Source organism: Cetorhinus maximus, chromosome 22 (assembly GCF_964194155.1).
Source record: "Cetorhinus maximus chromosome 22, sCetMax3.hap1.1, whole genome shotgun sequence".
NCBI lineage: Eukaryota > Metazoa > Chordata > Chondrichthyes > Lamniformes > Cetorhinidae > Cetorhinus > Cetorhinus maximus.
The window spans coordinates 57304095-57317251 of record NC_135900.1 but is presented as its reverse complement, the minus strand read 5'-3'; the positions used below and the strand labels follow the sequence as shown (position 1 = coordinate 57317251).

The window sequence follows — 13157 nt, the reverse complement described above, 5'->3', positions numbered from 1 at the left end:
TTTGTAGCCACAGTATTTAAGTGGCTAGTCCAGTTCAGTTTCTGGTCAATGGTAACCCCGAAGAAGTTGACAGTGGAGGATTCAACGATGGTAATGCCATTGAATGTCAAGGGGAAATGTTGGATTCTCCCTTGTTGGAGATGGTCATTGCCTGACACTTGTGTGGCATGAATGTTACTTGCCACTTATCTGCCCAAGCCTGAATGTTGTCCAGGCCTGGCTGCTTGTAGGCATGGACTACTCCAGTGTCTATTAATGACTAAAATGTGAACTGCACCATTAGAATCAAGTTGTGTTCATATAAACTCTCAATACATTCTCAGGATATCCCAAAGTGCTTTAGAACCAATGGATTAATTTTGAAATGCAGGCACTGGTGTTATTGCAGTAAATGTAATAGGTGATTTGAGGACAGCAAGGTCCTGCAAACAACAAAAGAATTAACAAGATAATTTGATTTTGTGTTATTAACTAGGGAAAAAGAATCACTGCCAGGACACCTCATGGCTTTCCTTCAAATAGTGTCATGTGATTTATTTTTATGTCTACTTGAGGAAGAATGATGGGTCTCAGATTAATATCTCATCCTAAGGATAGTACCCCCAACAGTTCACTACTATACTCTGGTCTTAGCTGTCATCCTTACTGGGCCTTGGATCCCCAACCTGATTCATGTGACATGTTACTAAGTCTGCCTATTAAATCAGAAGTTCCATCTTCCCTGTTTGTTTGCATGCCTCATGATGTGATTCCTCAGTTGTTGCACCTTTCTGTGAACTTTCATCAGTGGAAGATCAAACATCACGTCTTCCATCCTGTTAATTATTAGATGTAATATAAAGAGTTATGCTAAATATGTAAATAGACAGTCCACTTAATCAGTGATGTAAAAGCACATGACAACATAGTATGCTGAGAATTCTATGTCGAGCCTCATGCAAAGCCTTGGAATGTACATATTAGTAGAATGTTCAATAAAAGGTAAAGTTTATCAACAGCCGCTCCTCCAGGGGTATCCTGACTAAGGACAACCCCACCTAAGACCCACAACAATGATAACAGTTGGGATTTTGGAAGTTGACAAAAGAATGACCACCCTAAACATAATATTTAACTCAAGATTGTCCTTATTAAATATTTATTTGAACAGAAAAAACTTCCATGTAAAAGAATAAGGTGTAAATTATTAATATATTAAAACTGTTGCAGCTGTACTCCCATTGTATAAGATTTTCCCATTATAAATGCCTTTGCCTTATTTGTAATGGAATTGCCAATGTAAATTTGTCATAATATAAGTCCACACTCCCACCACCAACCCCCTCCCCACATCCTCACACACCGCCCCCCCACCTCAATGGGGGCACACTACACTGGGAGAGGTCAACATTAATTATTCAACTGCGTGCTCTGGCCCAATTATTCTCTTGTCCTTGCCCCAGTTCAGTTGAAGCCTATGCTTAGTCTGCACTGGTTCTCCAGAGCCTTCATCTTTAGTTAGGGGTGGGAGGGAAGGTGGTGGGGGGCAGTGTGTTGGGAAATTCTGAGTTGGTAACATAAGTGATATCAGGTCAGCAGCCTGTTATACACCCAGCCCAAAATTCAGACAGGGGGGCAGAATTTTGCCATCGGCGAGCAGGGGGCGGGCGCCACTCACCAACACGTAAAATGACGCGGGATGACGTCGGGCAGAACCCTCAATGCCATCCCGCCCCATTTAAATCTTCAGGAAGGCGGGGCCGCAGCAATATCAGCTGTGTGCCTGCCGACCTGTCAGTGGCCAATTGAGGCCATTGACAGGATCATTTAAACAATTAAAGAACCTGCCCGTCTAACCTTAAGGTTGGCGGGTAGGCCAGGAGCCCTGGCGGCAACTAGAGAAAACATGAAACCTCATCCAGTGGCAGGATGAGGTTTCATGCAGGGTTTTAAAAAGTTTAATAAAGTTATTCTGTTAATTATGAACATGCCCCATCTCATATGACATTGTTACATGAGGGGGACATGTTAGGGAATTTTAATTTTTTTATTTTTAATACTTTTCAAAGTGGAAGCGATCTCCCTGAGGCTGCACATAGCCTCAGGGAGATGTGCGCTCCTGCATGTGTACATGCGAAAGAGCTCACTGTCGCTTTTCGGGAATCTCCCCCCACCCCCCTCCCCGCCCGCACAGGAAGTGCATAGCGTTTCCCGCTGGACGTCACAATGGGCGGGCCTTAATTGGCCCGCTTCTCTGGTGGGGATTGGCTGCCCGCCTGCCTGAGATTGGGTCGGGCCCACCTGCCCAACAGGCAGAAAATTCTGCCCAGGGTGGTCAACTGTGCTTGATCTGATATCACCTGTTTTTACTTTCCTGTCCAAATACGAACATTTCACCCACTGTGTGTGCAACTCCACAGATCAGCTCTAAGCTTAGAAATGACACTGAAATGTTGGTGCATGACCATTCAATGCAGTCACAAAAATTACTTTGTTCCGTATTTTAATGGAGTTTTTTTTTGGTGCACCTGTTAAAATAGCAAAGTCAATTCAGACAAGATACGGTTTTCGCTCATTTTTATAAAACCACACAATTCAGACAGTATAGGAGACCTTATAGGGACACAGTTAAATTGACAAGCCTCTCCTCCAACACTTTCCTTAACAATTAGGCCAACACTACGTTCTATTTCCAATTTACAATAATGATAGTTTCTGCGATCACTGCAAGGAAAAGAGTTAGTGTGAATTGAAGTAGATTGAATGTTGTGTGCTTCTCAATTTCTGTTCATTTGATCTCAATTCAGTAATCTTTAGAAAATGAGCTTCAGTTTGGACCTCTCTTTAAATTCAACATGTTGCGTCAGATGAATAGATTTTTAATTCTGACTATTTCAATAAAATCACTAGCCACTGGCAGATTCAGTCAAAAGGTTATAAATTGTTATGACTGTATTCATTAGTGTCCTTCAAATGGACTTATGAGACATGCATGATTGCAACACAATAGCCTGTAGCTAACATCAGCTACCGTTTATGTTGTTAATAACTAGAGTAGGTTGAAATAATATGTCACTTATAAACACCAGCAAGGATACAAACAAAAAGTGGAGTGGTCCCCTGTTGCTCAATATCATTAAAATTCAGTCAGTATTCAGAGAATTATCCAGCTCTGAAGAAGGGTCATACAGACTCGAAACGTTAACTCTGTTTCTCTCTCCACAGATGCTGTCAAACCTGCTGAGTTTTCCCAGCATTTTCTGTTTTTATTTCAGATTTCCAACATCTGCAGTATTTTGCTTTTAATTTAATTCAGAGAATTATTTATCCATTACATTTTATTTTATTAATTCATGGGATGTGGGCTTCGCTGGCTGGGCCAGTATTTATTGCTGATCCCTCACTGCTCTTCAGAAGGTGGTGGTGAGCAGCCTTCTTGAATCGCTGCAGTCCATGTGGTGTAGGTACACCCACAGTGCTGTTAAGGAGGGAATTCCAGGATTTTGACCCAGTGACAATGAAGGAACGGCGATATATTTCCAAGTTAGGATGGTGAGTGGCTTGAAGGGGAACTTGCAGGTGGTGGTGTTCCCATGTATCTGCTGCCATTTTCCTTCAATGGGTATTAATTTTGTTCAACTATTCCAATACATCTATACAAAAAGATGGACAAAACAAGAGCGGCTGTTCATTGAGTCTGTCCCATTCAGTTATGTTGCAACAACGCTATACAGGAATGAAAATTTTCTTTATGAAGAAAGATTGAATAGGCTGGGATTGTTTTCCTTGGAACAGAGAAGGCAGAGGGGCCTTGCTGGAGAGCAGAGAGAGGTCAATAACCAGGGGGCATAGATTTATTGTAATTGGCAGAAGGATTAGAGGAGAGTTGAGAATTCTTTTCACCCAGAGGGTGATTGGGATCTGGAACTCACTGCCTGAAAGAGTGGCAGAGGCAAAAATCTTCATTGCATTTAAAAAACGCTTGGACATGCACACGAAGTGCTGTCTTCTACAGGGCTACAGACCAAGATCTGGAACTTGGGATTAGGCTGGATAGCTCTTTTCCCACTGGGACAGACATGAAGGGCCACGTGTCCTCCTTTGGTGCCGTAGTGTTTTTATGTTTTCTATGAAGATCAGTACTCTAAACCTACCAGCAACCATGTAACCTCCTGGAAGAGGCAAATGAACAAATAAAAAAAAGCTCAGGCCATTCTGAGTGAAATATAATTCTGGGAAGTTCTTCACTAATCCCTGAAAGCAGTCAAATTCCAGGAGCTAAGAGTAGATTACCCAACCTCACACTGACCTTTCAGTGCAGTGATATCAGCCACCTCTAAGGACTTGCCTAGCTCCCTTTTGAACACTAGCATGAACCTGCAAATACTGCATAAGCTGGCAAGCTATTCCATTTACCAATAATCCTGAGAACAGAAAAAGATGCTGTCACCTACTGGAGGGCACCTCTTCATCAAGGCGTGTCACAGTGTCTGAGGACAAAACAGCTGACATCTCTAAGGTCTCACATTCCATTCTTTATGGTTATCTGTAACCATTTCGAATTGAGTTGAAGTCAGTCTTGATCCACATCCTGCAAGTTAAATTTGAAGCTGCCACAAAAGAAATGGGAATATTAATGAGAGATATTTCTACTGTGCCTTTGAGCCATCTAACTGAGGTGGCCACTGAAGACTCTGCTGGTGTTACCATCAGCAGCAACTGTTGCATACTGTTGTAATGGTGTTGGCTACAGAACGTGTCTGTTAAGGAAGTCTTTGTCATCTTTCTCTATGTTAACAGCAAGTCTTTATTAATGACTTGTAACTATGTACATATATACAGTAAAGGGCACAGGCAAGAAGCTATCCCCTTGTCTAGATCTTAACACGTCTCTGGCCAACACCACACTGACCCTAGCTCTGGGTCATGTGCCCTCTTACATCATTCTGTGGACGGTACTGTACTCAGTCCCACATTAACCCTGTATATCGCGGAACCTTATACTGCAATTCCTCCAAGTCTTTATCCCATGGATATAGAATTGCATTAGTTTACTTCAACTCTTACATTGTTATAAGTCTTAGGCATTTACAGTATTGTTACAACCTTAATGCTATTCCAACATTATTGCTATTATAATATTAGCATTAGCAACATTCTCAATACCCCATCTTCCCACACCCCCCGACCCCCCACAGTCTGCAGGCCTTATAACCCTTCCATATCTCGTTAGCTGTCCTGTCAGAAGAGGGGTAGGCTCTGTTGGTTCTGGTTCTTGCTGGCTTGGAGGTTGGACTGGCATTTGGGTATGCTTTCATTCATTCTTCCACTGCTTAATGTTGACCCATGCCTGGTCACTTCAGCTGTTGGGTTGATCCGTGGTTGCTGTTACTCTCGACCATTTCATGCAGATTGGACGAACAGTGCCTTTCCTTGGCACTGCTTTCTCTTATTTCTCCATGTGGGCCAATTGGAAGCCCTCTGAAGCTAAGGAAGAGCATTCCTATGGCAAGAAGGAAGTTTATTGGCACGCTCACCTCAGCTTTTTGTTGTTGATAATGTGAGACTGCTACCAGGTTCCAGCATCTCTTGTGGTTGTGGCATGCTGGCTAGAGGTTGCAGTGTGTGTACAGTGTGTTGCCATGTTGACCAGCTGCACCATCGTCATAGTTGGAGGTAGAGACTTCTCAGATACCGATCATTCTCTGGAGGTGCCATGATAATTTTGTGGGCTGTAGGTTGGTCTGACCATTGGGGACTTTCCAGAAGCTGCAATGATAATGGAGAAACCTGCTGTGCAAAGAGAGATGAGAAATCAAAGCTGAAATCCAAGTCTGAATACTCTTGATACCAATGCCCATCCAACCCTTCCTGCCCCTCTGACCCAATCCTTTCTTCTAATCCCAGCCCCGGCCGTGTATTCACCATACCCCCTGACCTTCCCCTCTCTGATGCTGAACGTTCAGTACTCAGCAAAGGACTCAGTTTCATTTCCTTACGCCCTCATCTCAATGAATTCTGGGCTCGGCACGATGCTGAACTCTTCTTTCAGTGCCTTCGTCTCCGTGCTCACTTCTTTGGGCAGGAGTCCTCTCCCCATTCAACGGATCCTTTCACCCATCTCCAATATTCTCCCTCCACCTGGACCCCTCTTTCTGGTCTCTTATGTGCTCTTGATCCTTTCATTGAGAACTGTCGGTGTGACATCGGCCGTATCAATTTCTCTGCTCTTTTCACCACTCTAACCTATCTCCTTCTGAACTTGCTACATTCTGTTCTCTCAGGTCCAACCCTGACTTTGTTATCAAACCTGCCTACAAGGGTGGTGCTGTTGTTGTCTGGTGTACTGACCTCTATCTTGCAGAGACTGGGCACCAACTTTCAGACACTTCTTCCTACCTGCCCCTGGACCATAACCCCACCACCGAACATCAAGCAATTGTTTCCAGGACTGTCACTGACCTCATCTCCTCTGGAGATCTTCCCTCCACAGCTTTCAACCTCATAGTCTCCCAACCTCGGATGGCCCGCTTCTACCTCCTACCTAAAATCCACAAACAGGACTGGCCCGGCAGATCAATCGTGTCAGCCTGTTCCTGCCCCACGGAACTCATTCCTTCCTATCTTGACTCCATTCTCTCTTCCCTTATTCAGTCTCTTCCCACCTACATCCATGGATCCTCTGATGCCCTACGTCATATCAACAATTTCCAGTTTCCTGCCACTAACCGCCTCCTCTTCTCCATGGATATCCAATCCTTCTACATCTCCATCCCCCACCAGGATGAGCTGATGGCTCTCTGCTTCTTCCTCGAACAAAGGCCCAAACAAGCCCCATCCACCACCACTCTCCTCCACCTGGCTGAACTTGTTCTCTCACTGAACAATTTCTCCTTAAACTTGTCCCACTTGTCCCACTTCCTCCAAATAAAAGGTGTGGCTATGGGTACCTGCATGCGCCCCATTTATGCCTGTCTCTTTATAAGGTATGTGGAACATTCCTTGTTTCAGTCCTACTCAGGCCCCCTCTTTCTTTGGTACATCTATGACTGTTTTGGAGCCGCTTCATGCTCCTGTCTGGACCTGGAAAAATGTAAGAATTTTGCTTCCAATTTACACCCTTCTATCACCTTCACGTGGTTGATCTCCAGCACCTCCCTTCCCTTCCTTGACCTCTCTGTCTCCAATTCTCATGGTAGACTGTCCACCAATATTCATTACGAGCCCACCGACTCCCACAGCTACCTCGACTACAACTCCTCACACCCTGCTTCCTGTAAGGGCACCATCCCATTCTCTCAATTCCTTCGCCTCCACCTGATGTTGCCACTTTCCAAAATGGCGCTTCTGACATTTATTTATTTATTTATGGCGTCACTGGCTAGTCTAGCATTTATTGCCCATCCTGAATTGCCCTTGTTTAGGGGGCATTTAAAAGTCAACCTCATTGCTGTGGGTCTGGAGTCACATGTAGGGCAGCAGATTAGTGAACAGGTGGATTTTCGTGGTGATCAACAGACTTTTAATTCCAGATTTGTTTTTATTGAATTCAAATTTCACCATCTGCCATGGTGAGATTTGAACCTGGGTCCCCAGAGCATTTTGCTGGGCCTCTGGAATACTAGCCTAGTGACAATACCACTATGCCACATGCCTTCCTTCTTCTTTAACCAAGGATTCCCACCCACTATGGTTCGCAAGGTCCTCAACCGTGTCCGACGCATCTCCCACCATTTCCACCAACTCCAGCATCTTCCCCTCACCACCCCCATCAGCATTCATTAGGGACCTTTCCCTCCAGGGCACCCTGGTCCACTCCTCCATCATACCCTTCCCACAGCACCTTCCCATGCAATTGCAGAAGGTGCAATTACATCCCTTACCTCCTCCCTCCTCACTGTCCAAGGGTCCAAACAGCGCTTCACTTGCACCTGCTGCAATATGGTCTGCTGCGTTCGCTGCTCCCAATGCGGTCTCCTCTATATTGGGGAAACCAAATGCAGACTGGCTGACCACTTTACGGAACACCTTCAGTCAGTCCCCAGGCATGACCCAGACCTTCCTGTTACTTTTCATTTCAACACACCATCCTGCTCTCATGCCCACGTGTCCATCCTTGGCCTGCTGCAATGTTCCAGTGAAGCCCAACACAAACTGGAGGAACAACACCTCATCTTCTGATTAGGCACTTTACAGCCTTCCGGACTTAATATTGAGATCAACAACTTCAGACCATGAACTCTTTCCTCTATCTTCACCACTTTTTAAATCCCTTTTAAAAAATTTATTTTTATCTTTTATCTACTTACTTTTATTGTTTATTTACATTTTTTATTTTTATTCATTGTTTCATCCCCCTTTTTATCCCTTTTTCTATCCTTTTTTCCCCAACCCCACCTCCAATAAGGCCATCTCTCATTTGTTCCATGTTGTTCTTTCACAGAGTGCTGACCCTTGTTCTGCTATTAACACATTCTGCTTTCTTACCTTTATGCCACGATCAGCACCTTCTTTAGCTCTTACCTCCACCATTAACACTCCCTTTGTCTTTTTGTCCATGACATCTTCGTCAATCACTCCCTAGCCCAAGAGTGTGATGGAATAATCTACACTTGCCTGAATGAATGCAGCTCCCACAACACTCAAAAAGCTCGACACCATCCAGGACAAAGCAGCCGGCTTGATTCACACTCCATCCACCAGCCTCAACATCCACTCCCTCCACCACAGACACATCTGGCAGCAATGTGTACCATCTACAAAAAGCACGACACACTGCAGGAATTCATCAAGGCTCCTTCGACAGTATCTTCCAAACTCGCAATTTCTACTACTTGGAAGGACAAGGGTAGCAGATAAATGGCAACACGACCACTTGGAGGTTCTCCTCCAAGCCACACACCATCCTGACTTGGAAATATATCACTGTTCCTTCACTGTTGCTGGGTCAAAATCCTGGAACTCTTTCCCTAACAGCACTGTGGGTGTACCTACACCACAGGGACTGCAGTGGTTCAAGAAGGCAGCTCACCACCACCTTCTCAAGGGCAATTGTGGATGGGAAGTAAATGCTGGCCTAACCAGCAACGCCCATATGCCACAAATAAATATATTTAAAAGAAGAGAGCCCCTGCAAAATAAAGAAAATGTTTAACTTTATTTAGTAGGGGAAAAATACTGCAGATGCTGGAACTTTGAAATAAAGCTGGAAAGTGCTGCAAATATTCAGCATTTGCGGAGGTGGGTCTAGTGGAAGGGCCGGGAGCAAATTCTGAAATTAGTACATTGGGTCTCTGACCTGACTAATGCCTGCCTCCTAGCATTTACAGAGGCAGAGTTACCACAGCACCAACTACCTGCCGATCAGTGGTGGGCAATTTTTTTTTGTATTCATTCATGGGATTTGGGCTTCGCTGGCTGGGCCAGCATTTATTGCCCATCCCTAGTTACCCTTGAGAAGGTGGTGGTGAGCTGCCTTCTTGACCCGCTGCAGTCCATGTGGTGGAGGTACACCCACACTGCTGTTAGGAAGGGATTTCCAGGATTTTGACCCAACGACAGTGAAGGAATAGTGATATATTTCCAAGTCAGGATGGTGAGTGACTTGGGGGGTGGGGGAACTTCCAGTGGTGGTGTTCCCATCTATCTGCTGCCCTTGTCCTTCTAGATGTTAATGGTCGTGGGTTTGGAAGATGCTGTCTAAGAAGCCTTGGTGAATTCCTGCAGTGCATAATTGTAGATGGTACACACCCCTGCTACTACATCGGTGGTGGAGGGAGTGAATGTTTGTGGATGTGGTGCCAATCAAGCAGGCTGCTTTGTCCTGAACGGTGTCAAGCTTCTTGAGTGTTGTGGGAGTTGCACTCATCCAGGCAAGTGAGAGTATTCCATCACACTCCTGACTTTGCCTTGTAGTTGGTGGACAGGCTTTAGGGAGTCAGTAGGTGAGTTACTCGTCACACAGATTCCTAGCCTCTGACCTGCTCTTGTAGCCACAATAATTATATGGCTAGTCCAGTTCAGTTTCTGTTCAATGGTAACCCCCACGATGCTGATAGTGGGGGATTCAGTGATGGTAGTGCCATTGAAAATTAAGCGGTGATTGTTGGATTCTTTCTTGGAGATGGTCATTACCTGACACCTGTGTGGCATGAATGTTACTTGTCACTTGTCAGCTGAAGCCTGGATATTGTCCAGGTGTTGCTGCATTTGGACATAGACTGCTTCAGTATCTGAGGAGTCATGAATGGTGCTGAACATTGTACAAACATCGCCACTTCTGACCTGATGATTGAAGGAATGTCATTGATGAAGCGGCTGAAGATGGTTGGGCCGAGGACATTACCCTGAGGAACTCCTGCAGTAATGTCCTGGAGCCAAGATGACTGACCTCCAACAGCCATAACTGTCTTCCTTTGTGCTAAGTATGACTCCAACCAGTGGAGAGTTTTCCTCCTGATTCCCATTGACTCCAGTTTTGCTAGGGCTCCTTGATGTCACACTTGGTCAAATGCGGGCTTGATATCAAGTGCAGTCACTCTCACCTCACCTCGTGAGTTCAGCTCTTTTGACCATGTTTGAACCAAGGCTGTAATGAGGGCAGGAGCTGAGTAGCCCTGGCAGAACCCAAACTGGGCGTCAGTGAGCAGGTTATTGCTAAGCCAGTGCCACTTGATAGCACTGTTTTATGACCTCTTCCATTACTTTACTGATGGTGGAGAATAGACTGATGGGGTTGGTAATTGGCTTGGTTGGATTTGTCCTGCTTTCTGTGTACAGGACATATCTGGGCAATTTTCCACATAGCTGGGTAGATGCCACTGTTGCAGCTGTACTGGAACAGCTTGGCAAGGGGCGCACCATGTCCTGGAGCACAAGTCTTCAGTACTATTGCCAGAATATTGTCAGAGCCCATAGCCTTTGCAGTATCCAGTGCCTTCAGCCGTTTCTTGATATCATGTGGAGTGAATTGAATTGGCTGAAGACTGGCATCTGTGATACTGGGGATCTCTGGAGGAGGTTGAGATGGATCACCCACTCGGCACTTCTGGCTGAAGATTGTAGCAAATGCTTCAGCCTTATCTTTTGCACTGATGTGCTGGGCTCCTCCATCATTGAGGATGGGGATATATGTGGAGCCTCTCCTCCAGTGAGTTGTTTAATTGTCCATCACCATTCACGACTGGATGTGGCAGGACTGCAGAGCTTAGATCTGAACCGTTGGTTGTGGGATAGATTGCTACTGTCTATCACTTGCTGCTTATGCTGTTTGGCACACAAGTAGCCCTGCATTATAACTTCACCAGTTTGATACCTCATTTTTAGGTATGCCTGGTGCTGCCCCTGGCATGTCCTCCTACACTCTTCATTGAACCAGGGTTGACCTTCCAGCTTGATGTTAATGGTAGAGTGGGAGATATGCTGGGCCATGAGGTTACAGATTGTGTTTGAGTACAATTCTGCTGCTGCTGATGGCCAACAGCGCCTCATGGATGCCCAGTCTTGAGTTGCTAGATCTGTTCGAAATATATCCCACTTAGCACGGTGGTAGTGCCACACAACACGATGGAGGGTATCCTCAAGGTAAAGGCGAGACTTCGTCTCCACAACAACTAAGTGGTGGTCACTCCTACCGATACTGTCATGGACAGATGCATATACAGCAGGCAGGTTGGTGAGGACGAGGTCAAGTATGTTTTTCCATGTTGTTGGTCCCCTCACTACCTGCCGGAGACCAAGTCTAGCAGCTGTGTCATTTAAGACTCTACCAGTGTGGTCAGTCGTGGTGCTACTGAGCCACTCTTGGTGATGGGCAGTGAAATCCCCCACCCAGAGTACATTCTGCACCCTTGCCACCCTTAGTGCTTCCTCCAAGTGATATTCAACATGGAAGAGCCCTGATTCATCAGCTGAGGGAGAGCAGTACGTGGTAATCAGCAGGAGGTTTCCTTGTCCATGTTTGACCTGATGCCATGAGACTTCATGGGGTCCAGAATCAATGTTGAGCACTCCCAGGGCAACTCCCTGCTGACTGTATATCACCATACTGCCACCTCTGCTGGGTCTGCCCAGCCGGTGGGACAGGACATACCCAGGGATGGTGATGGTGAAGTCTGGGACATTATCTGTAAGACATGATTCTGTGAGGATGACTCTGTCAGGCTGTTGTTTGACTAGTCTGTGGGAGAGCTCTCCCAATTTTGGCACTAGCCCCCAGATGTTAGTAAGGAGGCCTTTACAGGGTCAACAGGGCTGAGTTTGCCATTGTCGTTTCCGGTACCTAGGTCAATGCTGGGTAGTCCATCCAGTTTCATTCCTTTTTTGAGGCTTTGTAGCGGTTTGATACAGCTGAGTGGCTTGCTATGCCATTTCAAAGGGCATTTAAGAGTCAACCACATTGCTGTGGGTCTGGAGTCACATGTAGGCCAGACCAGGTAAGGACAGCAGATTTCTTTCCCTAAAGACATTAGTAAACCAGATGGATTTTTTTTTTTTACAAAAATCAACAATGGTTTCATGGTCATCATTACTTTATTCCAGATTTTTATTGAATTCAAATTCCACCATCTGCCGTGGCAGGATTCGAACCCGGGTCCCCAGAGCATTACCCTGGGTCTCTGGATTACTAGTCCAGCGACAATACCACTACGCCATCACCTCCCCAATTAATGGCCCACTTGGGGTCAGAGTGAGGATGCTGCAGAGGTGTTTCCAGTGCAGACAAGCTCCCTGCAGCTTGGACTCCTGGTAATGAGTCAGAGGCAATTGATACCTCTCCTCCAACCCCCTAGCTGGGATTCCACGACCAAAAACCATCCATAAAGATGGCCTGACACCTGTGGCCATGTGAGGTTTTTAGTTATTCCCCATGCTACAGAAATCGCCTCCATTTTGAGGTGCCTTAGCGGTCTCCTGCCTCCATCAACAGTGCCCGCCTTTGCTCGGGGGAAAGCCATGCAGACATCAATGCTCGCTCTCCTTTTGGGCCTCCTGCTTCCCTGGTCTGAACGCTGTCCTGGGCTCAAAGAGGTGGCTTCTTAATTATCTGCCTCCCGGAAGATTCGAGTGACGAGCTGCCACAGCTGCTTCCTGGTTCCCGGAATTGAAGTTGACATTGGGATTGTGACCCATCTGGGAAAACTCAGTCCAATAACCTTTCATACCTTTCTTCAGAACTG

At 45.8% G+C, this 13157-nt stretch overlaps 1 protein-coding gene across 3 annotated transcripts in view; it reads left to right on the top strand.

Moving 5' to 3' along the window:
• cadps2 (Ca++-dependent secretion activator 2) overlaps positions 1-13157 on the top strand; it is a 782646-nt gene that overhangs the window by 593856 nt on the left and 175633 nt on the right. The window lies entirely within an intron of this gene.